Genomic DNA, 23854 nt, shown 5'->3' on the forward strand with positions numbered 1-23854 from the left:
TTCAAAAAGGTCAACGGAACTTGGGATTCCCAGCCAGTCTCCCATGCTGGTACTTGCCAAGCCTTAAGCTGCATTGCTGCTGCGATCTGACGAGAGCAGGCACATTCAGCTTAGAATGGCCGTTGACAGCAGCTGTTCAATTTGAACCTTCTTTTACTATCTCATAGAGAAACTAACACAATTTTCAGGTTCAAAAAGTTCAACAGAACTTGGGATTCCCAGCCAGTCTCCCATGCTTTTACTTGCCAAGCCTTAAGCTGCATTGCTGCTGCGATCTGACGAGAGCAGGCACATTCAGCTTAGAATGGCCATTGACAGCAGGTGTTCAATTTGAACCTTCTTTTACTATCTCATAGAGAAACTAACACAATTTTCAGGTTCAGAAAGGTCAACGGAACTTGGGATTCCCAGCCAGTCTCCCATGCTGGTACTTGCCAAGCCTTAAGCTGCATTGCTGCTGCGATCTGACAAGAGCAGGCACATTCAGCTTAGAATGGCCGTTGACAGCAGCTCTTCAATTTGAACCTTCTTTTACCATCTCATAGAGAAACTAACACAATTTTCAGGTTCAAAAAGGTCAACGGAACTTGGGATTCCCAGCCAGTCTCCCATGCTGGTACTTGCCAAGCCTTAAGCTGCATTGCTGCTGCGATCTGACGAGAGCAGGCACATTCAGCTTAGAATGGCCGTTGACAGCAGCTGTTAAATTTGAACCTTCTTTTACCATCTTTGACAGGGAAACTAACACAATTTTCAGGTTCAAAAAGGTCAACGGAACTTGGGATTTCCAGCCAGTCTCCCATGCTGGTACTTGCCAAGCCTTAAGCTGCCATGCTGCTGCGATCTGACGAGAGCAGGCACATTCAGCTTAGAATGGCCGTTGACAGCAGCTGTTCAATTTGAACCTTCTTTTACTATCTCATAGAGAAACTAACACAATTTTCAGGTTCAAAAAGTTCAACGGAACTTGGGATTCCCAGCCAGTCTCCCATGCTGGTACTTGCCAAGCCTTAAGCTGCATTGCTGCTGCGATCTGATGAGAGCAGGCACATTCAGCTTATAATGGCCATTGACAGCAGCTGTTCAATTTGAACCTTCTTTTACTATCTTTGACAGGGAAACTAACACAATTTTCAGGTTCAAAAAGGTCAACGGAACTTGGGATTCCCAGCCAGTCTCCCATGCTGGTACTTGCCAAGCCTTAAGCTGCATTGCTGCTGCGATCTGACGAGAGCAGGCACATTCAGCTTAGAATGGCCGTTGACAGCAGGTGTTCAATTTGAACCTTCTTTTACTATCTCATAGAGAAACTAACACAATTTTCAGGTTCAAAAAGTTCAACGGAACTTGGGATTCCCAGCCAGTCTCCCATGCTGGTACTTGCCAAGCCTTAAGCTGCATTGCTGCTGCGATCTGATGAGAGCAGGCACATTCAGCTTATAATGGCCATTGACAGCAGCTGTTCAATTTGAACCTTCTTTTACTATCTTTGACAGGGAAACTAACACAATTTTCAGGTTCAAAAAGGTCAACGGAACTTGGGATTCCCAGCCAGTCTCCCATGCTGGTACTTGCCAAGCCTTAAGCTGCATTGCTGCTGCGATCTGACGAGAGCAGGCACATTCAGCTTAGAATGGCCGTTGACAGCAGCTGTTCAATTTGAACCTTCTTTTACTATCTCATAGAGAAACTAACACAATTTTCAGGTTCAAAAAGGTCAACGGAACTTGGGATTGCCAGCCAGTCTCCCATGCTGGTACTCGCCAAGCCTTAAGCTGCATTGCTGCTGCGATCTGACGAGAGCAGGCACATTCAGCTTAGAATGGCCATTGACAGCAGCTGTTCAATTTGAACCTTCTTTTACTATCTCACAGAGAAACTAACACAATTTTCAGGTTCAAAAAGGTCAACGGAACTTGGGATTCCCAGCCAGTCTCCCATGCTGGTACTTGCCAAGCCTTAAGCTGCATTGCTGCTGCGATCTGACAAGAGCAGGCACATTCAGCTTAGAATGGCCGTTGACAGCAGCTGTTCAATTTGAACCTTCTTTTACTATCTCATAGAGAAACTAACACAATTTTCAGGTTCAAAAAGGTCAACGGAACTTGGGATTCCCAGCCAGTCTCCCATGCTGGTACTTGCCAAGCCTTAAGCTGCATTGCTGCTGCGATCTGACGAGAGCAGGCACATTCAGCTTAGAACGGCCGTTGACAGCAGCTGTTAAATTTGAACCTTCTTTTACCATCTTTGACAGGGAAACTAACACAATTTTCAGGTTCAAAGAGGTCAACAGAACTTGGGATTCCCAGCCAGTCTCCCATGCTGGTACTTGCCAAGCCTTAAGCTGCATTGCTGCTGCGATCTGATGAGAGCAGGCACATTCAGCTTAGAATGGCCGTTGACAGCAGCCGTTCAATTTGAACCTTCTTTTACTATCTCATAGAGAAACTAACACAATTTTCAGGTTCAAAAAGTTCAACGGAACTTGGGATTCCCAGCCAGTCTCCCATGCTGGTACTTGCCAAGCCTTAAGCTGCATTGCTGCTGCGATCTGACGAGAGCAGGCACATTCAGCTTAGAATGGCCGTTGACAGCAGCTGTTCAATTTGAACCTTCTTTTACTATCTCATAGAGAAACTAACACAATTTTCAGGTTCAAAAAGGTCAACGGAACTTGGGATTCCCAGCCAGTCTCCCATGCTGGTACTTGCCAAGCCTTAAGCTGCATTTCTGCTGCGATCTGACGAGAGCAGGCACATTCAGCTTAGAATGGCCGTTGACAGCAGCTGTTCAATTTGAACCTTCTTTTACCATCTTTGACAGAGAAACTAACACAATTTTCAGATTCAAAAAGGTCAACGGAACTTGGGATTCACAGCCAGTCTCCCATGCTGGGACTTGCCAAGCCTTAAGCTGCATTGCTGCTGCGATCTGACGAGAGCAGGCACATTCAGGTTAGAATGGCCGTTGACAGCAGCTGTTCAATTTGAACCTTCTTTTACTATCTCATAGAGAAACTAACACAATTTTCAGGTTCAAAAAGGTCAATGGAACTTGGGATTCCCAGCCAGTCTCCCATGCTGGTACTTGCCAAGCCTTAAGCTGCATTTCTGCTGCGATCTGACGAGAGCAGGCACATTCAGCTTAGAATGGCCGTTGACAGCAGCTGTTCAATTTGAACCTTCTTTTACCATCTTTGACAGAGAAACTAACACAATTTTCAGATTCAAAAAGGTCAACGGAACTTGGGATTCCCAGCCAGTCTCCCATGCTGGTACTTGCCAAGCCTTAAGCTGCATTGCTGCTGCGATCTGACGAGAGCAGGCACATTCAGCTTAGAATGGCCATTGACAGCAGGTGTTCAATTTGAACCTTCTTTTACTATCTCATAGAGAAACTAACACAATTTTCAGGTTCAAAAAGGTCAACGGAACTTGGGATTCCCAGCCAGTCTCCCATGCTGGTACTTGCCAAGCCTTAAGCTGCATTGCTGCTGCGATCTGACAAGAGCAGGCACATTCAGCTTAGAATGGCCGTTGACAGCAGCTGTTCAATTTGAACCTTCTTTTACTATCTCATAGAGAAACTAACACAATTTTCAGGTTCAAAAAGGTCAACGGAACTTGGGATTCCCAGCCAGTCTCCCATGCTGGTACTTGCCAAGCCTTAAGCTGCATTGCTGCTGCGATCTGACGAGAGCAGGCACATTCAGCTTAGAATGGCCGTTGACAGCAGCTGTTAAATTTGAACCTTCTTTTACCATCTTTGACAGGGAAACTAACACAATTTTCAGGTTCAAAAAGGTCAACGGAACTTGGGATTTCCAGCCAGTCTCCCATGCTGGTACTTGCCAAGCCTTAAGCTGCCATGCTGCTGCGATCTGACGAGAGCAGGCACATTCAGCTTAGAATGGCCGTTGACAGCAGCTGTTCAATTTGAACCTTCTTTTACTATCTCATAGAGAAACTAACACAATTTTCAGGTTCAAAAAGTTCAACGGAACTTGGGATTCCCAGCCAGTCTCCCATGCTGGTACTTGCCAAGCCTTAAGCTGCATTGCTGCTGCGATCTGATGAGAGCAGGCACATTCAGCTTATAATGGCCATTGACAGCAGCTGTTCAATTTGAACCTTCTTTTACTATCTTTGACAGGGAAACTAACACAATTTTCAGGTTCAAAAAGGTCAACGGAACTTGGGATTCCCAGCCAGTCTCCCATGCTGGTACTTGCCAAGCCTTAAGCTGCATTGCTGCTGCGATCTGACGAGAGCAGGCACATTCAGCTTAGAATGGCCGTTGACAGCAGGTGTTCAATTTGAACCTTCTTTTACTATCTCATAGAGAAACTAACACAATTTTCAGGTTCAAAAAGTTCAACGGAACTTGGGATTCCCAGCCAGTCTCCCATGCTGGTACTTGCCAAGCCTTAAGCTGCATTGCTGCTGCGATCTGATGAGAGCAGGCACATTCAGCTTATAATGGCCATTGACAGCAGCTGTTCAATTTGAACCTTCTTTTACTATCTTTGACAGGGAAACTAACACAATTTTCAGGTTCAAAAAGGTCAACGGAACTTGGGATTCCCAGCCAGTCTCCCATGCTGGTACTTGCCAAGCCTTAAGCTGCATTGCTGCTGCGATCTGACGAGAGCAGGCACATTCAGCTTAGAATGGCCGTTGACAGCAGCTGTTCAATTTGAACCTTCTTTTACTATCTCATAGAGAAACTAACACAATTTTCAGGTTCAAAAAGGTCAACGGAACTTGGGATTGCCAGCCAGTCTCCCATGCTGGTACTCGCCAAGCCTTAAGCTGCATTGCTGCTGCGATCTGACGAGAGCAGGCACATTCAGCTTAGAATGGCCATTGACAGCAGCTGTTCAATTTGAACCTTCTTTTACTATCTCATAGAGAAACTAACACAATTTTCAGGTTCAAAAAGGTCAACGGAACTTGGGATTCCCAGCCAGTCTCCCATGCTGGTACTTGCCAAGCCTTAAGCTGCATTGCTGCTGCGATCTGACAAGAGCAGGCACATTCAGCTTAGAATGGCCGTTGACAGCAGCTGTTCAATTTGAACCTTCTTTTACTATCTCATAGAGAAACTAACACAATTTTCAGGTTCAAAAAGGTCAACGGAACTTGGGATTCCCAGCCAGTCTCCCATGCTGGTACTTGCCAAGCCTTAAGTTGCATTGCTGCTGCGATCTGACGAGAGCAGGCACATTCAGCTTAGATCGGCCGTTGACAGCAGCTGTTAAATTTGAACCTTCTTTTACCATCTTTGACAGGGAAACTAACACAATTTTCAGGTTCAAAAAGGTCAACGGAACTTGGGATTTCCAGCCAGTCTCCCATGCTGGTACTTGCCAAGCCTTAAGCTGCATTGCTGCTGCGATCTGACGAGAGCAGGCACATTCAGCTTAGAATGGCCGTTGACAGCAGCTGTTCAATTTGAACCTTCTTTTACTATCTCATAGAGAAACTAACACAATTTTCAGGTTCAAAAAGTTCAACGGAACTTGGGATTCCCAGCCAGTCTCCCATGCTGGTACTTGCAAAGCCTTAAGCTGCATTGCTGCTGCGATCTGACGAGAGCAGGCACATTCAGCTTAGAATGGCCGTTGACAGCAGCTGTTCAATTTGAACCTTCTTTTACCATCTTTGACAGAGAAACTAACACAATTTTCAGGTTCAAAAAGATCAATGGAACTTGGGATTCCCAGCCAGTCTCCCATGCTGGGACTTGCCAAGCCTTAAGCAGCATTGCTGCTGCGATCTGACGAGAGCAGGCACATTCAGCTTAGAATGGCCGTTGACAGCAGCTATTTAATTTGAACATTCTTTTACCATCTTTGACAGAGAAACTAACACAATTTTCAGGTTCAAAGAGGTCAACAGAACTTGGGATTCCCAGCCAGTCTCTCATGCTGGTACTTGCCAAGCCTTAAGCTGCATTGCTGCTGCGATCTGATGAGAGCAGGCACATTCAGCTTAGAATGGCCGTTGACAGCAGCCGTTCAATTTGAACCTTCTTTTACTATCTCATAGAGAAACTAACACAATTTTCAGGTTCAAAAAGTTCAACGGAATTTGGGATTCCCAGCCAGTCTCCCATGCTGGTACTTGCCAAGCCTTAAGCTGCATTGCTGCTGCGATCTGACGAGAGCAGGCACATTCAGCTTAGAATGGCCGTTGACAGCAGCTGTTCAATTTGAACCTTCTTTTACTATCTCATAGAGAAACTAACACAATTTTCAGGTTCAAAAAGGTCAACGGAACTTGGGATTCCCAGCCAGTCTCCCATGCTGGTACTTGCCAAGCCTTAAGCTGCATTTCTGCTGCGATCTGACGAGAGCAGGCACATTCAGCTTAGAATGGCCGTTGACAGCAGCTGTTCAATTTGAACCTTCTTTTACCATCTTTGACAGAGAAACTAACACAATTTTCAGATTCAAAAAGGTCAACGGAACTTGGGATTCCCAGCCAGTCTCCCATGCTGGGACTTGCCAAGCCTTAAGCTGCATTGCTGCTGCGATCTGATGAGAGCAGGCACATTCAGCTTAGAATGGCCGTTGACAGCAGCTGTTCAATTTGAACCTTCTTTTACCATCTTTGACAGAGAAACTAACACAATTTTCAGATTCAAAAAGGTCAACGGAACTTGGGATTCCCAGCCAGTCTCCCATGCTGGTACTTGCCAAGCCTTAAGCTGCATTGCTGCTGCGATCTGACGAGAGCAGGCACATTCAGCTTAGAATGGCCGTTGACAGCAGGTGTTCAATTTGAACCTTCTTTTACTATCTCATAGAGAAACTAACACAATTTTCAGGTTCAAAAAGGTCAACGGAACTTGGGATTCCCAGCCAGTCTCCCATGCTGGTACTTGCCAAGCCTTAAGCTGCATTGCTGCTGCGATCTGACGAGAGCAGGCAATTCAGCTTAGAATGGCCGTTGACAGCAGCTGTTAAATTTGAACCTTCTTTTACCATCTTTGACAGGGAAACTAACACAATTTTCAGGTTCAAAAAGGTCAACGGAACTTGGGATTTCCAGCCAGTCTCCCATGCTGGTACTTGCCAAGCCTTAAGCTGCATTGCTGCTGCGATCTGACGAGAGCAGGCACATTCAGCTTAGAATGGCAGTTGACAGCAGCTGTTCAATTTGAACCTGCTTTTACTATCTCATAGAGAAACTAACACAATTTTCAGGTTCAAAAAGGTCAACGGAACTTGGGATTGCCAGCCAGTCTCCCATGCTGGTACTCGCCAAGCCTTAAGCTGCATTGCTGCTGCGATCTGACGAGAGCAGGCACATTCAGCTTAGAATGGCCATTGACAGCAGCTGTTCAATTTGAACCTTCTTTTACTATCTCATAGAGAAACTAACACAATTTTCAGGTTCAAAAAGTTCAACGGAACTTGGGATTCCCAGCCAGTCTCCCATGCTGGTACTTGCCAAGCCTTAAGCTGCATTGCTGCTGCGATCTGACGAGAGCAGGCACATTCAGCTTAGAATGGCCGTTGACAGCAGCTGTTCAATTTGAACCTTCTTTTACCATCTTTGACAGAGAAACTAACACAATTTTCAGATTCAAAAAGGTCAACGGAACTTGGGATTCCCAGCCAGTCTCCCATGCTGGTACTTGCCAAGCCTTAAGCTGCATTGCTTCTGCGATCTGATGAGAGCAGGCACATTCAGCTTAGAATGGCCGTTGACAGCAGCTGTTCAATTTGAACCTTCTTTTACTATCTCATAGAGAAACTAACACAATTTTCAGGTTCAAAAAGGTCAACGGAACTTGGGATTCCCAGCCAGTCTCCCATGCTGGTACTTGCCAAGCCTTAAGCTGCATTTCTGCTGCGATCTGACGAGAGCAGGCACATTCAGCTTAGAATGGCCGTTGACAGCAGCTGTTCAATTTGAACCTTCTTTTACCATCTTTGACAGAGAAACTAACACAATTTTCAGGTTCAAAAAGGTCAACGGAACTTGGGATTTCCAGCCAGTCTCCCATGCTGGTACTTGCCAAGCCTTAAGCTGCATTGCTGCTGCGATCTGACGAGAGCAGGCACATTCAGCTTAGAATGGCCGTTGACAGCAGCTGTTCAATTTGAACCTTCTTTTACTATCTCATAGAGAAACTAACACAATTTTCAGGTTCAAAAAGGTCAACGGAACTTGGGATTCCCAGCCAGTCTCCCATGCTGGTACTTGCAAAGCCTTAAGCTGCATTGCTGCTGCGATCTGACGAGAGCAGGCACATTCAGCTTAGAATGGCCGTTGACAGAAGCTGTTCAATTTGAACCTTCTTTTACCATCTTTGACAGAGAAACTAACACAATTTTCAGATTCAAAAAGGTCATCGGAACTTGGGATTCCCAGCCAGTCTCCCATGCTGGTACTTGCCAAGCCTTAAGCTGCATTGCTGCTGCGATCTGACGAGAGCAGGCACATTCAGCTTAGAATGGCCGTTGACAGCAGCTGTTCAATTTGAACCTTCTTTTACCATCTTTGACAGAGAAACTAACACAATTTTCAGATTCAAAAAGGTCAACGGAACTTGGGATTCCCAGCCAGTCTCCCATGCTGGTACTTGCCAAGCCTTAAGCTGCATTGCTGCTGCGATCTGACAAGAGCAGGCACATTCAGCTTAGAATGGCCGTTGACAGCAGCTGTTCAATTTGAACCTTCTTTTACTATCTCATAGAGAAACTAACACAATTTTCAGGTTCAAAAAGGTCAACGGAACTTGGGATTCCCAGCCAGTCTCCCATGCTGGTACTTGCCAAGCCTTAAGCTGCATTGCTGCTGCGATCTGACGAGAGCAGGCACATTCAGCTTAGAATGGCCGTTGACAGCAGCTGTTCAATTTGAACCTTCTTTTACTATCTCATAGAGAAACTAACACAATTTTCAGGTTCAAAATTTCAACGGAACTTGAGATTCCCAGCCGGTCTCCCATGCTGGTACTTGCCAAGCCTTAAGCTGCATTGCTGCTGCGATCTGACGAGAGCAGGCACATTCAGCTTAGAATGGCCGTTGACAGCAGCTGTTCAATTTGAACCTTCTTTTACCATCTTTGACAGAGAAACTAACACAATTTTCAGATTCAAAAAGGTCAACGGAGCTTGGGATTCCCAGCCAGTCTCCCATGCTGGTACTTGCCAAGCCTTAAGCTGCATTGCTGCTGCGATCTGATGAGAGCAGGCACATTCAGCTTAGAATGGCCATTGACAGCAGCTGTTCAATTTGAACCTTCTTTTACTATCTTTGACAGGGAAACTAACACAATTTTCAGGTTCAAAAAGTTCAACGGAACTTGGGATTCCCAGCCAGTCTCCCATGCTGGTACTTGCCAAGCCTTAAGCTGCATTGCTGCTGCGATCTGATGAGAGCAGGCACATTCAGCTTATAATGGCCATTGACAGCAGCTGTTCAATTTGAACCTTCTTTTACTATCTTTGACAGGGAAACTAACACAATTTTCAGGTTCAAAAAGGTCAACGGAACTTGGGATTCCCAGCCAGTCTCCCATGCTGGTACTTGCCAAGCCTTAAGCTGCATTGCTGCTGCGATCTGACGAGAGCAGGCACATTCAGCTTAGAATGGCCGTTGACAGCAGCTGTTCAATTTGAACCTTCTTTTACTATCTCATAGAGAAACTAACACAATTTTCAGGTTCAAAAAGGTCAACGGAACTTGGGATTCCCAGCCAGTCTCCCATGCTGGTACTTGCCAAGCCTTAAGCTGCATTGCTGCTGCGATCTGACGAGAGCAGGCACATTCAGCTTAGAATGGCCGTTGACAGCAGCTGTTCAATTTGAACCTTCTTTTACCATCTTTGACAGAGAAACTAATACAATTTTCAGGTTCAAAAAGGTCAACGGAACTTGGGATTCCCAGCCAGTCTCCCATGCTGGTACTTGCCAAGCCTTAAGCTGCATTGCTGCTGCGATCTGATGAAAGCAGGCACATTCAGCTTAGAATGGCCGTTGACAGCAGCTGTTCAATTTGAACCTTCTTTTACTATCTCATAGAGAAACTAACACAATTTTCAGGTTCAAAAAGGTCAACGGAACTTAAGATTCCCAGCCAGTCTCCCATGCTGGTACTTGCCAAGCCTTAAGCTGCATTGCTGCTGCGATCTGATGAAAGCAGGCACATTCAGCTTAGAATGGCCGTTGACAGCAGCTGTTCAATTTGAACCTTCTTTTACCATCTTTGACAGAGAAACTAACACAATTTTCAGGTTCAAAAAGGTCAACGGAACTTAAGATTCCCAGCCAGTCTCCCATGCTGGTACTTGCCAAGCCTTAAGCTGCATTGCTGCTGCGATCTGACGAGAGCAGGCACATTCAGCTTAGAATGGCCGTTGACAGCAGCTGTTCAATTTGAACCTTCTTTTACTATCTCATAGAGAAACTAACACAATTTTCAGGTTCAAAAAGGTCAACGGAACTTGGGATTCCCAGCCAGTCTCCCATGCTGGTACTTGCCAAGCCTTAAGCTGCATTTCTGCTGCGATCTGACGAGAGCAGGCACATTCAGCTTAGAATGGCCGTTGACAGCAGCTGTTCAATTTAAACCTTCTTTTACCATCTTTGACAGAGAAACTAACACAATTTTCAGATTCAAAAAGGTCAACGGAACTTGGGATTCCCAGCCAGTCTCCCATGCTGGTACTTGCCAAGCCTTAAGCTGCATTGCTGCTGCGATCTGACGAGAGCAGGCACATTCAGCTTAGAATGGCCGTTGACAGCAGCTGTTCAATTTGAACCTTCTTTTACCATCTTTGACAGAGAAACTAACACAATTTTCAGGTTCAAAAAGGTCAACGGAACTTAAGATTCCCAGCCAGTCTCCCATGCTGGTACTTGCCAAGCCTTAAGCTGCATTGCTGCTGCGATCTGACGAGAGCAGGCACATTCAGCTTAGAATGGCGGTTGACAGCAGCTGTTCAATTTGAACCTTCTTTTACTATCTCATAGAGAAACTAACACAATTTTCAGGTTCAAAAAGGTCAACGGAACTTGGGATTCCCAGCCAGTCTCCCATGCTGGTACTTGCCAAGCCTTAAGCTGCATTGCTGCTGCGATCTGACGAGAGCAGGCACATTCAGCTTAGAATGGCCGTTGACAGCAGCTGTTAAATTTGAACCTTCTTTTACCATCTTTGACAGGGAAACTAACACAATTTTCAGGTTCAAAAAGGTCAACGGAACTTGGGATTTCCAGCCAGTCTCCCATGCTGGTACTTGCCAAGCCTTAAGCTGCATTGCTGCTGCGATCTGACGAGAGCAGGCACATTCAGCTTAGAATGGCCGTTGACAGCAGCTGTTCAATTTGAACCTTCTTTTACTATCTCATAGAGAAACTAACACAATTTTCAGGTTCAAAAAGGACAACGGAACTTGGGATTCCCAGCCAGTCTCCCATGCTGGTACTTGCCAAGCCTTAAGCTGCATTGCTGCTGAGATCTGACGAGAGCAGGCACATTCAGCTTAGAATGGCCGTTGACAGCAGCTGCTCAATTTGAACCTTCTTTTACCATCTTTGACAGAGAAACTAATACAATTTTCAGGTTCAAAAAGGTCAACGGAACTTGGGATTCCCAGCCAGTCTCCCATGCTGGTACTTGCCAAGCCTTAAGCTGCATTGCTGCTGCGATCTGATGAGAGCAGGCACATTCAGCTTAGAATGGCCGTTGACAGCAGCTGTTCAATTTGAACCTTCTTTTACTATCTCATAGAGAAACTAACACAATTTTCAGGTTCAAAAAGGTCAACGGAACTTGGGATTCCCAGACAGTCTACTATGCTGGTACTTGCCAAGCCTTAAGCTGCATTGCTGCTGCGATCTGACGAGAGCAGGCACATTCAGCTTAGAATGGCGGTTGACAGCAGCTGTTCAATTTGAACCTTCTTTTACTATCTCATAGAGAAACTAACACAATTTTCAGGTTCAAAAAGGTCAACGGAACTTGGGATTCTCAGCCAGTCTCCCATGCTGGTACTTGCCAAGCCTTAAGCTGCATTGCTGCTGCGATCTGACGAGAGCAGGCACATTCAGCTTAGAATGGCCGTTGACAGCAGCTGTTCAATTTGAACCTTCTTTTACTATCTCATAGAGAAACTAACACAATTTTCAGGTTCAAAAAGGTCAACGGAACTTGGGATTCCCAGCCTGTCTCCCATGCTGGTACTTGCCAAGCCTTAAGCTGCATTGCTGCTGCGATCTGACGAGAGCAGGCACATTCAGCTTAGAATGGCCGTTGACAGCAGCTGTTCAATTTGAACCTTCTTTTACCATCTTTGACAGAGAAACTAATACAATTTTCAGGTTCAAAAAGGTCAACAGAACTCGGGATTCCCAGCCAGTCTCCCATGCTGGTACTTGCCAAGCCTTAAGCTGCATTGCTGCTGCGATCTGACGAGAGCAGGCACATTCATCTTAGAATGGCCGTTGACAGCAGCTGTTCAATTTGAACCTTCTTTTACTATCTCATAGAGAAACTAACACAATTTTCAGGTTCAAAAAGGTCAACGGAACTTGGGATTCCCAGCCAGTCTCCCATGCTGGTACTTGCCAAGCCTTAAGCTGCATTGCTGCTGCGATCTGACGAGAGCAGGCACATTCAGCTTAGAACGGCCGTTGACAGCAGCTGTTAAATTTGAACCTTCTTTTACCATCTTTGACAGGGAAACTAACACAATTTTCAGGTTCAAAAAGGTCAACGGAACTTGGGATTTCCAGCCAGTCTCCCATGCTGGTACTTGCCAAGCCTTAAGCTGCATTGCTGCTGCGATCTGACGAGAGCAGGCACATTCAGCTTAGAATGGCCGTTGACAGCAGCTGTTCAATTTGAACCTTCTTTTACTATCTCATAGAGAAACTAACACAATTTTCAGGTTCAAAAAGTTCAACGGAACTTGGGATTCCCAGCCAGTCTCCCATGCTGGTACTTGCAAAGCCTTAAGCTGCATTGCTGCTGCGATCTGACGAGAGCAGGCACATTCAGCTTAGAATGGCCGTTGACAGCAGCTGTTCAATTTGAACCTTCTTTTACCATCTTTGACAGAGAAACTAACACAATTTTCATGTTCAAAAAGGTCAATGGAACTTGGGATTCCCAGCCAGTCTCCCATGCTGGTACTTGCCAAGCCTTAAGCTGCATTGCTGCTGCGATCTGACGAGAGCAGGCCCATTCAGCTTAGAATGGCCGTTGACAGCAGCTATTCAATTTGAACATTCTTTTACCATCTTTGACAGAGAAACTAACACAATTTTCAGGTTCAAAGAGGTCAACAGAACTTGGGATTCCCAGCCAGTCTCCCATGCTGGTACTTGCCAAGCCTTAAGCTGCATTGCTGCTGCGATCTGATGAGAGCAGGCACATTCAGCTTAGAATGGCCGTTGACAGCAGCTGTTCAATTTGAACCTTCTTTTACCATCTTTGACAGAGAAACTAATACAATTTTCAGGTTCAAAAAGGTCAACGGAACTTGGGATTCCCAGCCAGTCTCCCATGCTGGTACTTGCCAAGCCTTAAGCTGCATTGCTGCTGCGATCTGATGAAAGCAGGCACATTCAGCTTAGAATGGCCGTTGACAGCAGCTGTTCAATTTGAACCTTCTTTTACTATCTCATAGAGAAACTAACACAATTTTCAGGTTCAAAAAGGTCAACGGAACTTAAGATTCCCAGCCAGTCTCCCATGCTGGTACTTGCCAAGCCTTAAGCTGCATTGCTGCTGCGATCTGATGAAAGCAGGCACATTCAGCTTAGAATGGCCGTTGACAGCAGCTGTTCAATTTGAACCTTCTTTTACCATCTTTGACAGAGAAACTAACACAATTTTCAGGTTCAAAAAGGTCAACGGAACTTAAGATTCCCAGCCAGTCTCCCATGCTGGTACTTGCCAAGCCTTAAGCTGCATTGCTGCTGCGATCTGACGAGAGCAGGCACATTCAGCTTAGAATGGCCGTTGACAGCAGCTGTTCAATTTGAACCTTCTTTTACTATCTCATAGAGAAACTAACACAATTTTCAGGTTCAAAAAGGTCAACGGAACTTGGGATTCCCAGCCAGTCTCCCATGCTGGTACTTGCCAAGCCTTAAGCTGCATTTCTGCTGCGATCTGACGAGAGCAGGCACATTCAGCTTAGAATGGCCGTTGACAGCAGCTGTTCAATTTAAACCTTCTTTTACCATCTTTGACAGAGAAACTAACACAATTTTCAGATTCAAAAAGGTCAACGGAACTTGGGATTCCCAGCCAGTCTCCCATGCTGGTACTTGCCAAGCCTTAAGCTGCATTGCTGCTGCGATCTGACGAGAGCAGGCACATTCAGCTTAGAATGGCCGTTGACAGCAGCTGTTCAATTTGAACCTTCTTTTACCATCTTTGACAGAGAAACTAACACAATTTTCAGGTTCAAAAAGGTCAACGGAACTTAAGATTCCCAGCCAGTCTCCCATGCTGGTACTTGCCAAGCCTTAAGCTGCATTGCTGCTGCGATCTGACGAGAGCAGGCACATTCAGCTTAGAATGGCGGTTGACAGCAGCTGTTCAATTTGAACCTTCTTTTACTATCTCATAGAGAAACTAACACAATTTTCAGGTTCAAAAAGGTCAACGGAACTTGGGATTCCCAGCCAGTCTCCCATGCTGGTACTTGCCAAGCCTTAAGCTGCATTTCTGCTGCGATCTGACGAGAGCAGGCACATTTAGCTTAGAATGGCCGTTGACAGCAGCTGTTCAATTTGAACCTTTTTTTACCATCTTTGACAGAGAAACTAACACAATTTTCAGATTCAAAAAGGTCAACGGAACTTGGGATTCCCAGCCAGTCTCCCATGCTGGTACTTGCCAAGCCTTAAGCTGCATTGCTGCTGCGATCTGACGAGAGCAGGCACATTCAGCTTAGAATGGCCGTTGACAGCAGCTGTTCAATTTGAACCTTCTTTTACCATCTTTGACAGAGAAACTAATACAATTTTCAGGTTCAAAAAGGTCAACGGAACTTGGGATTCCCAGCCAGTCTCCCATGCTGGTACTTGCCAAGCCTTAAGCTGCATTGCTGCTGCGATCTGATGAGAGCAGGCACATTCAGCTTAGAATGGCCGTTGACAGCAGCTGTTCAATTTGAACCTTCTTTTACTATCTTTGACAGGGAAACTAACACAATTTTCAGGTTCAAAAAGGTCAACGGAACTTGGGATTCCCAGCCAGTCTCCCATGCTGGTACTTGCCAAGCCTTAAGCTGCATTGCTGCTGCGATCTGATGAGAGCAGGCACATTCAGCTTAGAATGGCCGTTGACAGCAGCTGTTCAATTTGAACCTTCTTTTACTATCTTTGACAGGGAAACTAACACAATTTTCAGGTTCAAAAAGGTCAACGGAACTTGGGATTCCCAGCCAGTCTCCCATGCTGGTACTTGCCAAGCCTTAAGCTGCATTGCTGCTGCGATCTGATGAGAGCAGGCACATTCAGCTTAGAATGGCCGTTGACAGCAGCTGTTCAATTTGAACCTTCTTTTACTATCTTTGACAGGGAAACTAACACAATTTTCAGGTTCAAAAAGGTCAACGGAACTTGGGATTCCCAGCCAGTCTCCCATGCTGGTACTTGCCAAGCCTTAAGCTGCATTGCTGCTGCGATCTGACAAGAGCAGGCACATTCAGCTTAGAATGGCCGTTGACAGCAGCTGTTCAATTTGAACCTTCTTTTACCATCTTTGACAGAGAAACTAATACAATTTTCAGGTTCAAAAAGGTCAACGGAACTTGGGATTCCCAGCCAGTCTCCCATGCTGGTACTTGCCAAGCCTTAAGCTGCATTGCTGCTGCGATCTGACGAGAGCAGGCACATTCAGCTTAGAATGGCCGTTGACAGCAGCTGTTCAATTTGAACCTTCTTTTACTATCTTTGACAGGGAAACTAACACAATTTTCAGGTTCAAAAAGGTCAACGGAGCTTGGGATTCCCAGCCAGTCTCCCATGCTGGTACTTGCCAAGCCTTAAGCTGCATTGCTGCTGCGATCTGACGAGAGCAGGCACATTCAGCTTAGAATGGCCGTTGACAGCAGCTGTTCAATTTGAACCTTCTTTTACTATCTCATAGAGAAACTAACACAATTTTCAGGTTCAAAAAGGTCAACGGAACTTGGGATTCCCAGCCAGTCTCCCATGCTGGTACTTGCCAAGCCTTAAGCTGCATTGCTGCTGCGATCTGACGAGAGCAGGCACATTCAGCTTAGAATGGCCGTTGACAGCAGCTGTTCAATTTGAACCTTCTTTTACTATCTCATAGAGAAACTAACACAATTTTCAGGTTCAAAAAGGTCAACGGAACTTGGGATTCCCAGCCAGTCTCCCATGCTGGTACTTGCCAAGCCTTAAGCTGCATAGCTGCTGCGATCTGACAAGAGCAGGCACATTGAGCTTAGAATGGCCGTTGACAGCAGCTGTTCAATTTGAACCTTCTTTTACCATCTTTGACAGGGAAACTAACACAATTTTCAGGTTCAAAAAGGTCAACGGAACTTGGGATTCCCAGCCAGTCTCCCATGCTGGTACTTGCCAAGCCTTAAGCTGCATTGCTGCTGCGATCTGACGAGAGCAGGCACATTCAGCTTAGAATGGCCGTTGACAGCAGCTGTTAAATTTGAACCTTCTTTTACCATCTTTGACAGGGAAACTAACACAATTTTCAGGTTCAAAAAGGTCAACGGAACTTGGGATTTCCAGCCAGTCTCCCATGCTGGTACTTGCCAAGCCTTAAGCTGCATTGCTGCTGCGATCTGACGAGAGCAGGCACATTCAGATTAGAATGGCCGTTGACAGCAGCTGTTCAATTTGAACCTTCTTTTACCATCTTTGACAGGGAAACTAACACAATTTTCAGGTTCAAAAAGGTCAACGGAACTTGGGATTTCCAGCCAGTCTCCCATGCTGGTACTTGCCAAGCCTTAAGCTGCATTGCTGCTGCGATCTGACGAGAGCAGGCACATTCAGCTTAGAATGGCCATTGACAGCAGCTGTTCAATTTGAACCTTCTTTTACTATCTCATAGAGAAACTAACACAATTTTCAGGTTCAAAAAGGTCAACGGAACTTGGGATTCCCAGCCAGTCTCCCATGCTGGTACTTGCCAAGCCTTAAGCTGCATTGCTGCTGCGATCTGACAAGAGCAGGCACATTCAGCTTAGAATGGCCGTTGACAGCAGCTGTTCAATTTGAACCTTCTTTTACTATCTCATAGAGAAACTAACACAATTTTCAGGTTCAAAAAGGTCAACGGAACTTGGGATTCCCAGCCAGTCTCCCATGCTGGTACTTGCCAAGCCTTAAGCTGCATTGCTGCTGCGATCTGACGAGAGCAGGCACATTCAGCTTAGAATGGCGGTTGACAGCAGCTGTTCAATTTGAACCTTCTTTTACTATCTCATAGAGAAACTAACACAATTTTCAGGTTCAAAAAGGTCAACGGAACTTGGGATTCCCAGCCAGTCTCCCATGCTGGTACTTGCCAAGCCTTAAGCTGCATTGCTGCTGCGATCTGACGAGAGCAGGCACATTCAGCTTAGAATGGCCGTTGACAGCAGCTGTTCAATTTGAACCTTCTTTTACTATCTCATAGAGAAACTAACACAATTTTCAGGTTCAAAAAGGTCAACGGAACTTGGGATTCCCAGCCAGTCTCCCATGCTGGTACTTGCCAAGCCTTAAGCTGCATTGCTGCTGCGATCTGACGAGAGCAGGCACATTCAGCTTAGAATGGCCGTTGACAGCAGCTGTTCAATTTGAACCTTCTTTTACCATCTTTGACAGAGAAACTAATACAATTTTCAGGTTCAAAAAGGTCAACAGAACTTGGGATTCCCAGCCAGTCTCCCATGCTGGTACTTGCCAAGCCTTAAGCTGCATTGCTGCTGCGATCTGACGAGAGCAGGCACATTCAGCTTAGAATGGCCGTTGACAGCAGCTGTTCAATTTGAACCTTCTTTTACTATCTCATAGAGAAACTAACACAATTTTCAGGTTCAAAAAGGTCAACGGAACTTGGGATTCCCAGCCAGTCTCCCATGCTGGTACTTGCCAAGCCTTAAGCTGCATTGCTGCTGCGATCTGACGAGAGCAGGCTTATTCAGCTTAGAACGGCCGTTGACAGTAGTTGTTAAATTTGAACCTTCTTTTACCATCTTTGACAGGGAAACTAACACAATTTTCAGGTTCAAAAAGGTCAACGGAACTTGGGATTTCCAGCCAGTCTCCCATGCTGGTACTTGCCAAGCCTTAAGCTGCATTGCTGCTGCGATCTGACGAGAGCAGGCACATTCAGCTTAGAATGGCCGTTGACAGCAGCTGTCTAATTTGAACCTTCTTTTACTATCTCATAGAGAAACTAACACAATTTTCAGGTTCAAAAAGTTCAACGGAACTTGGGATTCCCAGCCAGTCTCCCATGCTGGTACTTGCCAAGCCTTAAGCTGCATTGCTGCTGCGATCTGACGAGAGCAGGCACATTCAGCTTAGAATGGCCGTTGACAGCAGCTGTTCAATTTGAACCTTCTTTTACCATCTTTGACAGAGAAACTAACACAATTTTCAGATTCAAAAAGGTCAACGGAGCTTGGGATTCCCAGCCAGTCTCCCATGCTGGTACTTGCCAAGCCTTAAGCTGCATTGCTGCTGCGATCTGACGAGAGCAGGCACATTCAGCTTAGAATGGCCGTTGACAGCAGCTGTTCAATTTGAACCTTCTTTTACTATCTCATAGAGAAACTAACACAATTTTCAGGTTCAAAAAGGTCAACGGAACTTGGGATTCCCAGCCAGTCTCCCATGCTGGTACTTGCCAAGCCTTAAGCTGCATTGCTGCTGCGATCTGACGAGAGCAGGCACATTCAGCTTAGAATGGCCGTTGACAGCAGCTGTTCAATTTGAACCTTCTTTTACCATCTTTGACAGAGAAACTAATACAATTTTCAGGTTCAAAAAGGTCAACGGAACTTGGGATTCCCAGCCAGTCTCCCATGCTGGTACTTGCCAAGCCTTAAGCTGCATTGCTGCTGCGATCTGATGAAAGCAGGCACATTCAGCTTAGAATGGCCGTTGACAGCAGCTGTTCAATTTGAACCTTCTTTTACTATCTCATAGAGAAACTAACACAATTTTCAGGTTCAAAAAGGTCAACGGAACTTAAGATTCCCAGCCAGTCTCCCATGCTGGTACTTGCCAAGCCTTAAGCTGCATTGCTGCTGCGATCTGATGAAAGCAGGCACATTCAGCTTAGAATGGCCGTTGACAGCAGCTGTTCAATTTGAACCTTCTTTTACCATCTTTGACAGAGAAACTAACACAATTTTCAGGTTCAAAAAGGTCAACGGAACTTAAGATTCCCAGCCAGTCTCCCATGCTGGTACTTGCCAAGCCTTAAGCTGCATTGCTGCTGCGATCTGACGAGAGCAGGCACATTCAGCTTAGAATGGCCGTTGACAGCAGCTGTTCAATTTGAACCTTCTTTTACTATCTCATAGAGAAACTAACACAATTTTCAGGTTCAAAAAGGTCAATGGAACTTGGGATTCCCAGCCAGTCTCCCATGCTGGTACTTGCCAAGCCTTAAGCTGCATTGCTGCTGCGATCTGACGAGAGCAGGCACATTCAGCTTAGAATGGCCGTTGACAGCAGCTGTTCAATTTGAACCTTCTTTTACTATCTCATAGAGAAACTAACACAATTTTCAGGTTCAAAAAGGTCAACGGAACTTGGGATTCCCAGCCAGTCTCCCATGCTGGTACTTGCCAAGCCTTAAGCTGCATTGCTGCTGCGATCTGACGAGAGCAGGCACATTCAGCTTAGAATGGCCGTTGACAGCAGCTGTTCAATTTGAACCTTCTTTTACTATCTCATAGAGAAACTAACACAATTTTCAGGTTCAAAAAGGTCAACGGAACTTGGGATTCCCAGCCAGTCTCCCATGCTGGTACTTGCCAAGCCTTAAGCTGCATTTCTGCTGCGATCTGACGAGAGCAGGCACATTCAGCTTAGAATGGCCGTTGACAGCAGCTGTTCAATTTGAACCTTCTTTTACCATCTTTGACAGAGAAACTAACACAATTTTCAGATTCAAAAAGGTCAACGGAAATTGGGATTCCCAGCCAGTCTCCCATGCTGGTACTTGCCAAGCCTTAAGCTGCATTGCTGCTGCGATCTGACGAGAGCAGGCACATTCAGCTTAGAATGGCCGTTGACAGCAGCTGTTCAATTTGAACCTTCTTTTACCATCTTTGACAGAGAAACTAATACAATTTTCAGGTTCAAAAAGGTCAACGGAACTTGGGATTCCCAGCCAGTCTCCCATGCTGGTACTTGCCAAGCCTTAAGCTGCATTGCTGCTGCGATCTGATGAGAGCAGGCACATTCAGCTTAGAATGGCCGTTGACAGCAGCTGTTCAATTTGAACCTTCTTTTACTATCTTTGACAGGGAAACTAACACAATTTTCAGGTTCAAAAAGGTCAACGGAACTTGGGATTCCCAGCCAGTCTCCCATGCTGGTACTTGCCAAGCCTTAAGCTGCATTGCTGCTGCGATCTGATGAGAGCAGGCACATTCAGCTTAGAATGGCCGTTGACAGCAGCTGTTCAATTTGAACCTTCTTTTACTATCTTTGACAGGGAAACTAACACAATTTTCAGGTTCAAAAAGGTCAACGGAACTTGGGATTCCCAGCCAGTCTCCCATGCTGGTACTTGCCAAGCCTTAAGCTGCATTGCTGCTGCGATCTGATGAGAGCAGGCACATTCAGCTTAGAATGGCCGTTGACAGCAGCTGTTCAATTTGAACCTTCTTTTACTACCTTTGACAGGGAAACTAACACAATTTTCAGGTTCAAAAAGGTCAACGGAACTTGGGAATCCCAGCCAGTCTCCCATGCTGGTACTTGCCAAGCCTTAAGCTGCATTGCTGCTGCGATCTGACGAGAGCAGGCACATTCAGCTTAGAATGGCCGTTGACAGCAGCTGTTCAATTTGAACCTTCTTTTACCATCTTTGACAGAGAAACTAATACAATTTTCAGGTTCAAAAAGGTCAACGAAACTTGGGATTCCCAGCCAGTCTCCCATGCTGGTACTTGCCAAGCCTTAAGCTGCATTGCTGCTGCGATCTGACGAGAGCAGGCACATTCAGCTTAGAATGGCCGTTGACAGCAGCTGTTCAATTTGAACCTTCTTTTACTATCTTTGACAGGGAAACTAACACAATTTTCAGGTTCAAAAAGGTCAACGGAACTTGGGATTCCCAGCCAGTCTCCCATGCTGGTACTTGCCAAGCCTTAAGCTGCATTGCTGCTGCGATCTGACGAGAGCAGGCACATTCAGCTTAGAATGGCCGTTGACAGCAGCTTTTCAATTTGAACCTTCTTTTACCATCTTTGACAGAGAAACTAATACAATTTTCAGGTTCAAAAAGGTCAACGGAACTTGGGATTCCCAGCCAGTCTCCCATGCTGGTACTTGCCAAGCCTTAAGCTGCATTGCTGCTGCGATCTGACGAGAGCAGGCACATTCAGCTTAGAATGGCCGTTGACAGCAGCTGTTCAATTTGAACCTTCTTTTACTATCTTTGACAGGGAAACTAACACAATTTTCAGGTTCAAAAAGGTCAACGGAACTTGGGATTCCCAGCCAGTCTCCCATGCTGGTACTTGCCAAGCCTTAAGCTGCATTGCTGCTGCGATCTGACGAGAGCAGGCACATTCAGCTTAGAATGGCCGTTGACAGCAGCTGTTCAATTTGAACCTTCTTTTACTATCTCATAGAGAAACTAACACAATTTTCAGGTTCAAAAGGTCAACGGAACTTGGGATTCCCAGCCAGTCTCCCATGCTGGTACTTGCCAAGCCTTAAGCTGCATTGCTGCTGCGATCTGACGAGAGCAGGCACATTCAGCTTAGAATGGCCGTTGACAGCAGCTGTTCAATTTGAACCTTCTTTTACCATCTTTGACAGAGAAACTAACACAATTTTCAGGTTCAAAAAGGTCAACGGAACTTGGGATTCCCAGCCAGTCTCCCATGCTGGTACTTGCCAAGCCTTAAGCTGCATTGCTGCTGCGATCTGACGAGAGCAGGCACATTCAGCTTAGAATGGCCGTTGACAGCAGCTGTTCAATTTGAACCTTCTTTTACCTATCTTTGACAGGGAAACTAACACAATTTTCAGGTTCAAAAAGGTCAACGGAACTTGGGATTCCCAGCCAGTCTCCCATGCTGGTACTTGCCAAGCCTTAAGCTGCATTGCTGCTGCGATCTGACGAGAGCAGGCACATTCAGCTTAGAATGGCCGTTGACAGCAGCTGTTCAATTTGAAACTTCTTTTACCATCTTGACAGAGAAACTAACACAATTTTCAGATTCAAAAAGGTCAACGGAACTTGGGATTTCCCAGCCAGTCTCCCATGCTGGTACTTGCCAAGCCTTAAGCTGCATTGCTGCTGCGATCTGACGAGAGCAGGCACATTCAGCTTAGAATGGCCGTTGAAAGCAGCTGTTCAATTTGAACCTTCTTTTACCATCTTTGACAGGGAAACTAACACAATTTTCAGGTTCAAAAAGGTCAACGGAACTTGGGATTCCAGCCAGTCTCCCATGCTGGTACTTGCCAAGCCTTAAGCTGCATTGCTGCTGCGATCTGACGAGAGCAGGCACATTCAGCTTAGAATGGCCGTTGACTGCAGCCGTTCAATTTGAACCTTCTTTACTTTCTTATAGATAAACTAACACAATTTTCAGGTTCAAAAAGGTCAACGGAACTTGGGATTCCCAGCCAGTCTCCCATGCTGGTACTTGCCAAGCCTTAAGCTGCATTGCTGCTGCGATCTGACAAGAGCAGGCACATTCAGCTTAGAATGGCCGTTGACAGCAGCTGTTCAATTTGAACCTTCTTTTACCATCTTTGACAGAGAAACTAACACAATTTTCAGATTCAAAAAGGTCAACAGAACTTGGGATTCCCAGCCAGTCTCCCATGCTGGTACTTGCCAAGCCTTAAGCTGCATTGCTGCTGCGATCTGACGAGAGCAGGCACATTCAGCTTAGAATGGCCGTTGACAGCAGCTGTTCAATTTGAACCTTTTTACTATCTCATAGAGAAACTAACACAATTTTCAGGTTCAAAAAGTTCAACGGAACTTGGGATTCCCAGCCATTCTCCCATGCTGGTACTTGCCAAGCCTTAAGCTGCATTGCTGCTGCGATCTGATGAGAGCAGGCACATTCAGCTTATAATGGCCATTGACAGCAGCTGTTCAATTTGAACCTTCTTTTACTATCTTTGACAGGGAAACTAACACAATTTTCAGGTTCAAAAGGTCAACGGAACTTGGGATTCCCAGCCAGTCTCCCATGCTAGTACTTGCCAAGCCTTAAGCTGCATTGCTGCTGCGATCTGACGAGAGCAGGCACATTCAGCTTAGAATGGCCGTTGACAGCAGCTGTTTAATTTGAACCTTCTTTTCATCTTTGACAGAGAAACTAACACAATTTTCAGGTTCAAAATAGGAAGCTGTTCATTTGAACTTCTTTTTAGAACTAACACATTTTTCAAACAATTAACTTGCAAGCCAAAGCTGCATGCTGCTGCGATCTGACGAGGCAGGCACATCAGTTGGAGAAAGCAGCTGTTCAATTTGAACCTTCTTTTACCTAATCTCATAGAGAAACTAACACAATTTCAGTTCAAAAGGTCAACGGAACTTGGGATTCCCAGCAAGGCAGCTGTTTCAATTTGAACCTACTTTGTACTATCTCTGACAGAGAAACTAACACAATTTTCAGGTTCAAA

The 23854-nt window shown here is 45.6% G+C and overlaps 113 pseudogenes; all 113 read right to left on the minus strand.

Annotated features, from left to right (window-relative positions):
* Positions 1-8: 8 nt before the first annotated feature.
* LOC140091431 (5S ribosomal RNA) lies at positions 9-127 on the minus strand (annotated as a pseudogene).
* Positions 128-386: 259 nt separating this feature from the next.
* Positions 387-505, minus strand: LOC140106269 (5S ribosomal RNA; annotated as a pseudogene).
* Positions 506-575: 70 nt separating this feature from the next.
* LOC140091442 (5S ribosomal RNA) lies at positions 576-694 on the minus strand (annotated as a pseudogene).
* A 72-nt stretch (positions 695-766) lies between these two features.
* LOC140113242 (5S ribosomal RNA) lies at positions 767-885 on the minus strand (annotated as a pseudogene).
* A 261-nt stretch (positions 886-1146) lies between these two features.
* On the minus strand, positions 1147-1265 carry LOC140091464 (5S ribosomal RNA; annotated as a pseudogene).
* Positions 1266-1526: 261 nt separating this feature from the next.
* Positions 1527-1645, minus strand: LOC140091475 (5S ribosomal RNA; annotated as a pseudogene).
* Positions 1646-1715: 70 nt separating this feature from the next.
* LOC140113293 (5S ribosomal RNA) lies at positions 1716-1834 on the minus strand (annotated as a pseudogene).
* Positions 1835-1904: 70 nt separating this feature from the next.
* On the minus strand, positions 1905-2023 carry LOC140106270 (5S ribosomal RNA; annotated as a pseudogene).
* A 70-nt stretch (positions 2024-2093) lies between these two features.
* Positions 2094-2212, minus strand: LOC140103694 (5S ribosomal RNA; annotated as a pseudogene).
* A 72-nt stretch (positions 2213-2284) lies between these two features.
* On the minus strand, positions 2285-2403 carry LOC140113484 (5S ribosomal RNA; annotated as a pseudogene).
* Positions 2404-2473: 70 nt separating this feature from the next.
* On the minus strand, positions 2474-2592 carry LOC140105092 (5S ribosomal RNA; annotated as a pseudogene).
* Positions 2593-2662: 70 nt separating this feature from the next.
* Positions 2663-2781, minus strand: LOC140100042 (5S ribosomal RNA; annotated as a pseudogene).
* Positions 2782-3042: 261 nt separating this feature from the next.
* Positions 3043-3161, minus strand: LOC140111170 (5S ribosomal RNA; annotated as a pseudogene).
* A 72-nt stretch (positions 3162-3233) lies between these two features.
* Positions 3234-3352, minus strand: LOC140097615 (5S ribosomal RNA; annotated as a pseudogene).
* A 70-nt stretch (positions 3353-3422) lies between these two features.
* On the minus strand, positions 3423-3541 carry LOC140106271 (5S ribosomal RNA; annotated as a pseudogene).
* A 70-nt stretch (positions 3542-3611) lies between these two features.
* LOC140091486 (5S ribosomal RNA) lies at positions 3612-3730 on the minus strand (annotated as a pseudogene).
* Positions 3731-3802: 72 nt separating this feature from the next.
* Positions 3803-3921, minus strand: LOC140113244 (5S ribosomal RNA; annotated as a pseudogene).
* A 261-nt stretch (positions 3922-4182) lies between these two features.
* On the minus strand, positions 4183-4301 carry LOC140091497 (5S ribosomal RNA; annotated as a pseudogene).
* A 261-nt stretch (positions 4302-4562) lies between these two features.
* LOC140091508 (5S ribosomal RNA) lies at positions 4563-4681 on the minus strand (annotated as a pseudogene).
* Positions 4682-4751: 70 nt separating this feature from the next.
* LOC140113294 (5S ribosomal RNA) lies at positions 4752-4870 on the minus strand (annotated as a pseudogene).
* Positions 4871-4940: 70 nt separating this feature from the next.
* Positions 4941-5059, minus strand: LOC140106272 (5S ribosomal RNA; annotated as a pseudogene).
* A 70-nt stretch (positions 5060-5129) lies between these two features.
* On the minus strand, positions 5130-5248 carry LOC140113443 (5S ribosomal RNA; annotated as a pseudogene).
* A 72-nt stretch (positions 5249-5320) lies between these two features.
* Positions 5321-5439, minus strand: LOC140106085 (5S ribosomal RNA; annotated as a pseudogene).
* Positions 5440-5509: 70 nt separating this feature from the next.
* Positions 5510-5628, minus strand: LOC140113337 (5S ribosomal RNA; annotated as a pseudogene).
* A 263-nt stretch (positions 5629-5891) lies between these two features.
* Positions 5892-6010, minus strand: LOC140107129 (5S ribosomal RNA; annotated as a pseudogene).
* A 70-nt stretch (positions 6011-6080) lies between these two features.
* Positions 6081-6199, minus strand: LOC140113162 (5S ribosomal RNA; annotated as a pseudogene).
* A 70-nt stretch (positions 6200-6269) lies between these two features.
* LOC140100053 (5S ribosomal RNA) lies at positions 6270-6388 on the minus strand (annotated as a pseudogene).
* A 72-nt stretch (positions 6389-6460) lies between these two features.
* Positions 6461-6579, minus strand: LOC140104079 (5S ribosomal RNA; annotated as a pseudogene).
* Positions 6580-6651: 72 nt separating this feature from the next.
* On the minus strand, positions 6652-6770 carry LOC140091520 (5S ribosomal RNA; annotated as a pseudogene).
* Positions 6771-6840: 70 nt separating this feature from the next.
* On the minus strand, positions 6841-6958 carry LOC140112837 (5S ribosomal RNA; annotated as a pseudogene).
* Positions 6959-7030: 72 nt separating this feature from the next.
* On the minus strand, positions 7031-7149 carry LOC140113425 (5S ribosomal RNA; annotated as a pseudogene).
* Positions 7150-7219: 70 nt separating this feature from the next.
* Positions 7220-7338, minus strand: LOC140113295 (5S ribosomal RNA; annotated as a pseudogene).
* A 70-nt stretch (positions 7339-7408) lies between these two features.
* Positions 7409-7527, minus strand: LOC140105098 (5S ribosomal RNA; annotated as a pseudogene).
* A 72-nt stretch (positions 7528-7599) lies between these two features.
* On the minus strand, positions 7600-7718 carry LOC140113542 (5S ribosomal RNA; annotated as a pseudogene).
* Positions 7719-7788: 70 nt separating this feature from the next.
* On the minus strand, positions 7789-7907 carry LOC140100075 (5S ribosomal RNA; annotated as a pseudogene).
* Positions 7908-7979: 72 nt separating this feature from the next.
* LOC140106090 (5S ribosomal RNA) lies at positions 7980-8098 on the minus strand (annotated as a pseudogene).
* Positions 8099-8168: 70 nt separating this feature from the next.
* Positions 8169-8287, minus strand: LOC140110187 (5S ribosomal RNA; annotated as a pseudogene).
* A 72-nt stretch (positions 8288-8359) lies between these two features.
* On the minus strand, positions 8360-8478 carry LOC140107094 (5S ribosomal RNA; annotated as a pseudogene).
* A 72-nt stretch (positions 8479-8550) lies between these two features.
* On the minus strand, positions 8551-8669 carry LOC140106275 (5S ribosomal RNA; annotated as a pseudogene).
* A 70-nt stretch (positions 8670-8739) lies between these two features.
* On the minus strand, positions 8740-8858 carry LOC140091531 (5S ribosomal RNA; annotated as a pseudogene).
* A 69-nt stretch (positions 8859-8927) lies between these two features.
* On the minus strand, positions 8928-9046 carry LOC140104265 (5S ribosomal RNA; annotated as a pseudogene).
* Positions 9047-9118: 72 nt separating this feature from the next.
* On the minus strand, positions 9119-9237 carry LOC140101271 (5S ribosomal RNA; annotated as a pseudogene).
* A 263-nt stretch (positions 9238-9500) lies between these two features.
* Positions 9501-9619, minus strand: LOC140091542 (5S ribosomal RNA; annotated as a pseudogene).
* A 70-nt stretch (positions 9620-9689) lies between these two features.
* Positions 9690-9808, minus strand: LOC140091553 (5S ribosomal RNA; annotated as a pseudogene).
* Positions 9809-9880: 72 nt separating this feature from the next.
* LOC140097882 (5S ribosomal RNA) lies at positions 9881-9999 on the minus strand (annotated as a pseudogene).
* Positions 10000-10069: 70 nt separating this feature from the next.
* On the minus strand, positions 10070-10188 carry LOC140111544 (5S ribosomal RNA; annotated as a pseudogene).
* Positions 10189-10260: 72 nt separating this feature from the next.
* On the minus strand, positions 10261-10379 carry LOC140107386 (5S ribosomal RNA; annotated as a pseudogene).
* Positions 10380-10449: 70 nt separating this feature from the next.
* Positions 10450-10568, minus strand: LOC140100086 (5S ribosomal RNA; annotated as a pseudogene).
* Positions 10569-10640: 72 nt separating this feature from the next.
* Positions 10641-10759, minus strand: LOC140091564 (5S ribosomal RNA; annotated as a pseudogene).
* A 261-nt stretch (positions 10760-11020) lies between these two features.
* On the minus strand, positions 11021-11139 carry LOC140091586 (5S ribosomal RNA; annotated as a pseudogene).
* A 72-nt stretch (positions 11140-11211) lies between these two features.
* Positions 11212-11330, minus strand: LOC140106095 (5S ribosomal RNA; annotated as a pseudogene).
* A 70-nt stretch (positions 11331-11400) lies between these two features.
* On the minus strand, positions 11401-11519 carry LOC140110898 (5S ribosomal RNA; annotated as a pseudogene).
* A 72-nt stretch (positions 11520-11591) lies between these two features.
* Positions 11592-11710, minus strand: LOC140096486 (5S ribosomal RNA; annotated as a pseudogene).
* A 70-nt stretch (positions 11711-11780) lies between these two features.
* LOC140109644 (5S ribosomal RNA) lies at positions 11781-11899 on the minus strand (annotated as a pseudogene).
* Positions 11900-11969: 70 nt separating this feature from the next.
* Positions 11970-12088, minus strand: LOC140103880 (5S ribosomal RNA; annotated as a pseudogene).
* Positions 12089-12158: 70 nt separating this feature from the next.
* LOC140104342 (5S ribosomal RNA) lies at positions 12159-12277 on the minus strand (annotated as a pseudogene).
* Positions 12278-12349: 72 nt separating this feature from the next.
* LOC140110010 (5S ribosomal RNA) lies at positions 12350-12468 on the minus strand (annotated as a pseudogene).
* Positions 12469-12538: 70 nt separating this feature from the next.
* LOC140103702 (5S ribosomal RNA) lies at positions 12539-12657 on the minus strand (annotated as a pseudogene).
* A 72-nt stretch (positions 12658-12729) lies between these two features.
* On the minus strand, positions 12730-12848 carry LOC140106101 (5S ribosomal RNA; annotated as a pseudogene).
* A 70-nt stretch (positions 12849-12918) lies between these two features.
* On the minus strand, positions 12919-13037 carry LOC140113338 (5S ribosomal RNA; annotated as a pseudogene).
* Positions 13038-13109: 72 nt separating this feature from the next.
* On the minus strand, positions 13110-13228 carry LOC140112795 (5S ribosomal RNA; annotated as a pseudogene).
* Positions 13229-13300: 72 nt separating this feature from the next.
* Positions 13301-13419, minus strand: LOC140113464 (5S ribosomal RNA; annotated as a pseudogene).
* Positions 13420-13491: 72 nt separating this feature from the next.
* LOC140097893 (5S ribosomal RNA) lies at positions 13492-13610 on the minus strand (annotated as a pseudogene).
* Positions 13611-13680: 70 nt separating this feature from the next.
* LOC140111554 (5S ribosomal RNA) lies at positions 13681-13799 on the minus strand (annotated as a pseudogene).
* Positions 13800-13871: 72 nt separating this feature from the next.
* On the minus strand, positions 13872-13990 carry LOC140107408 (5S ribosomal RNA; annotated as a pseudogene).
* Positions 13991-14060: 70 nt separating this feature from the next.
* Positions 14061-14179, minus strand: LOC140100097 (5S ribosomal RNA; annotated as a pseudogene).
* A 72-nt stretch (positions 14180-14251) lies between these two features.
* LOC140091597 (5S ribosomal RNA) lies at positions 14252-14370 on the minus strand (annotated as a pseudogene).
* A 261-nt stretch (positions 14371-14631) lies between these two features.
* LOC140110975 (5S ribosomal RNA) lies at positions 14632-14750 on the minus strand (annotated as a pseudogene).
* A 72-nt stretch (positions 14751-14822) lies between these two features.
* LOC140091608 (5S ribosomal RNA) lies at positions 14823-14941 on the minus strand (annotated as a pseudogene).
* Positions 14942-15013: 72 nt separating this feature from the next.
* LOC140099942 (5S ribosomal RNA) lies at positions 15014-15132 on the minus strand (annotated as a pseudogene).
* Positions 15133-15204: 72 nt separating this feature from the next.
* LOC140096608 (5S ribosomal RNA) lies at positions 15205-15323 on the minus strand (annotated as a pseudogene).
* Positions 15324-15395: 72 nt separating this feature from the next.
* On the minus strand, positions 15396-15514 carry LOC140096729 (5S ribosomal RNA; annotated as a pseudogene).
* Positions 15515-15586: 72 nt separating this feature from the next.
* LOC140106277 (5S ribosomal RNA) lies at positions 15587-15705 on the minus strand (annotated as a pseudogene).
* Positions 15706-15777: 72 nt separating this feature from the next.
* On the minus strand, positions 15778-15896 carry LOC140091619 (5S ribosomal RNA; annotated as a pseudogene).
* A 72-nt stretch (positions 15897-15968) lies between these two features.
* LOC140100220 (5S ribosomal RNA) lies at positions 15969-16087 on the minus strand (annotated as a pseudogene).
* A 70-nt stretch (positions 16088-16157) lies between these two features.
* Positions 16158-16276, minus strand: LOC140091631 (5S ribosomal RNA; annotated as a pseudogene).
* Positions 16277-16346: 70 nt separating this feature from the next.
* On the minus strand, positions 16347-16465 carry LOC140110220 (5S ribosomal RNA; annotated as a pseudogene).
* Positions 16466-16537: 72 nt separating this feature from the next.
* Positions 16538-16656, minus strand: LOC140091642 (5S ribosomal RNA; annotated as a pseudogene).
* A 72-nt stretch (positions 16657-16728) lies between these two features.
* On the minus strand, positions 16729-16847 carry LOC140112855 (5S ribosomal RNA; annotated as a pseudogene).
* Positions 16848-16919: 72 nt separating this feature from the next.
* LOC140110087 (5S ribosomal RNA) lies at positions 16920-17038 on the minus strand (annotated as a pseudogene).
* A 70-nt stretch (positions 17039-17108) lies between these two features.
* Positions 17109-17227, minus strand: LOC140106283 (5S ribosomal RNA; annotated as a pseudogene).
* Positions 17228-17297: 70 nt separating this feature from the next.
* On the minus strand, positions 17298-17416 carry LOC140108576 (5S ribosomal RNA; annotated as a pseudogene).
* A 70-nt stretch (positions 17417-17486) lies between these two features.
* On the minus strand, positions 17487-17605 carry LOC140091653 (5S ribosomal RNA; annotated as a pseudogene).
* Positions 17606-17675: 70 nt separating this feature from the next.
* LOC140091664 (5S ribosomal RNA) lies at positions 17676-17794 on the minus strand (annotated as a pseudogene).
* A 72-nt stretch (positions 17795-17866) lies between these two features.
* LOC140096630 (5S ribosomal RNA) lies at positions 17867-17985 on the minus strand (annotated as a pseudogene).
* Positions 17986-18055: 70 nt separating this feature from the next.
* On the minus strand, positions 18056-18174 carry LOC140110920 (5S ribosomal RNA; annotated as a pseudogene).
* Positions 18175-18246: 72 nt separating this feature from the next.
* LOC140106106 (5S ribosomal RNA) lies at positions 18247-18365 on the minus strand (annotated as a pseudogene).
* A 70-nt stretch (positions 18366-18435) lies between these two features.
* Positions 18436-18554, minus strand: LOC140105106 (5S ribosomal RNA; annotated as a pseudogene).
* A 72-nt stretch (positions 18555-18626) lies between these two features.
* LOC140100231 (5S ribosomal RNA) lies at positions 18627-18745 on the minus strand (annotated as a pseudogene).
* A 70-nt stretch (positions 18746-18815) lies between these two features.
* Positions 18816-18934, minus strand: LOC140091675 (5S ribosomal RNA; annotated as a pseudogene).
* Positions 18935-19006: 72 nt separating this feature from the next.
* LOC140097904 (5S ribosomal RNA) lies at positions 19007-19125 on the minus strand (annotated as a pseudogene).
* A 70-nt stretch (positions 19126-19195) lies between these two features.
* LOC140111565 (5S ribosomal RNA) lies at positions 19196-19314 on the minus strand (annotated as a pseudogene).
* Positions 19315-19386: 72 nt separating this feature from the next.
* LOC140107420 (5S ribosomal RNA) lies at positions 19387-19505 on the minus strand (annotated as a pseudogene).
* A 70-nt stretch (positions 19506-19575) lies between these two features.
* LOC140105476 (5S ribosomal RNA) lies at positions 19576-19694 on the minus strand (annotated as a pseudogene).
* Positions 19695-19764: 70 nt separating this feature from the next.
* Positions 19765-19883, minus strand: LOC140091686 (5S ribosomal RNA; annotated as a pseudogene).
* Positions 19884-19953: 70 nt separating this feature from the next.
* LOC140100108 (5S ribosomal RNA) lies at positions 19954-20072 on the minus strand (annotated as a pseudogene).
* Positions 20073-20144: 72 nt separating this feature from the next.
* Positions 20145-20263, minus strand: LOC140110242 (5S ribosomal RNA; annotated as a pseudogene).
* Positions 20264-20335: 72 nt separating this feature from the next.
* LOC140096852 (5S ribosomal RNA) lies at positions 20336-20454 on the minus strand (annotated as a pseudogene).
* A 72-nt stretch (positions 20455-20526) lies between these two features.
* On the minus strand, positions 20527-20645 carry LOC140096984 (5S ribosomal RNA; annotated as a pseudogene).
* A 72-nt stretch (positions 20646-20717) lies between these two features.
* LOC140097106 (5S ribosomal RNA) lies at positions 20718-20836 on the minus strand (annotated as a pseudogene).
* A 72-nt stretch (positions 20837-20908) lies between these two features.
* LOC140110120 (5S ribosomal RNA) lies at positions 20909-21027 on the minus strand (annotated as a pseudogene).
* Positions 21028-21099: 72 nt separating this feature from the next.
* Positions 21100-21218, minus strand: LOC140099234 (5S ribosomal RNA; annotated as a pseudogene).
* Positions 21219-21290: 72 nt separating this feature from the next.
* Positions 21291-21409, minus strand: LOC140091708 (5S ribosomal RNA; annotated as a pseudogene).
* A 72-nt stretch (positions 21410-21481) lies between these two features.
* On the minus strand, positions 21482-21600 carry LOC140091719 (5S ribosomal RNA; annotated as a pseudogene).
* A 72-nt stretch (positions 21601-21672) lies between these two features.
* Positions 21673-21791, minus strand: LOC140091730 (5S ribosomal RNA; annotated as a pseudogene).
* A 69-nt stretch (positions 21792-21860) lies between these two features.
* Positions 21861-21979, minus strand: LOC140091741 (5S ribosomal RNA; annotated as a pseudogene).
* Positions 21980-22051: 72 nt separating this feature from the next.
* On the minus strand, positions 22052-22170 carry LOC140091752 (5S ribosomal RNA; annotated as a pseudogene).
* A 73-nt stretch (positions 22171-22243) lies between these two features.
* Positions 22244-22362, minus strand: LOC140091763 (5S ribosomal RNA; annotated as a pseudogene).
* Positions 22363-22433: 71 nt separating this feature from the next.
* Positions 22434-22553, minus strand: LOC140112170 (5S ribosomal RNA; annotated as a pseudogene).
* Positions 22554-22625: 72 nt separating this feature from the next.
* On the minus strand, positions 22626-22743 carry LOC140112937 (5S ribosomal RNA; annotated as a pseudogene).
* Positions 22744-22812: 69 nt separating this feature from the next.
* LOC140106284 (5S ribosomal RNA) lies at positions 22813-22931 on the minus strand (annotated as a pseudogene).
* A 72-nt stretch (positions 22932-23003) lies between these two features.
* On the minus strand, positions 23004-23122 carry LOC140096641 (5S ribosomal RNA; annotated as a pseudogene).
* A 258-nt stretch (positions 23123-23380) lies between these two features.
* LOC140113449 (5S ribosomal RNA) lies at positions 23381-23499 on the minus strand (annotated as a pseudogene).
* Positions 23500-23854: the final 355 nt, after the last annotated feature.

The sequence above is a fragment of the Engystomops pustulosus genome, chromosome 1, assembly GCF_040894005.1.
Source record: "Engystomops pustulosus chromosome 1, aEngPut4.maternal, whole genome shotgun sequence".
Taxonomy (NCBI): domain Eukaryota; kingdom Metazoa; phylum Chordata; class Amphibia; order Anura; family Leptodactylidae; genus Engystomops; species Engystomops pustulosus.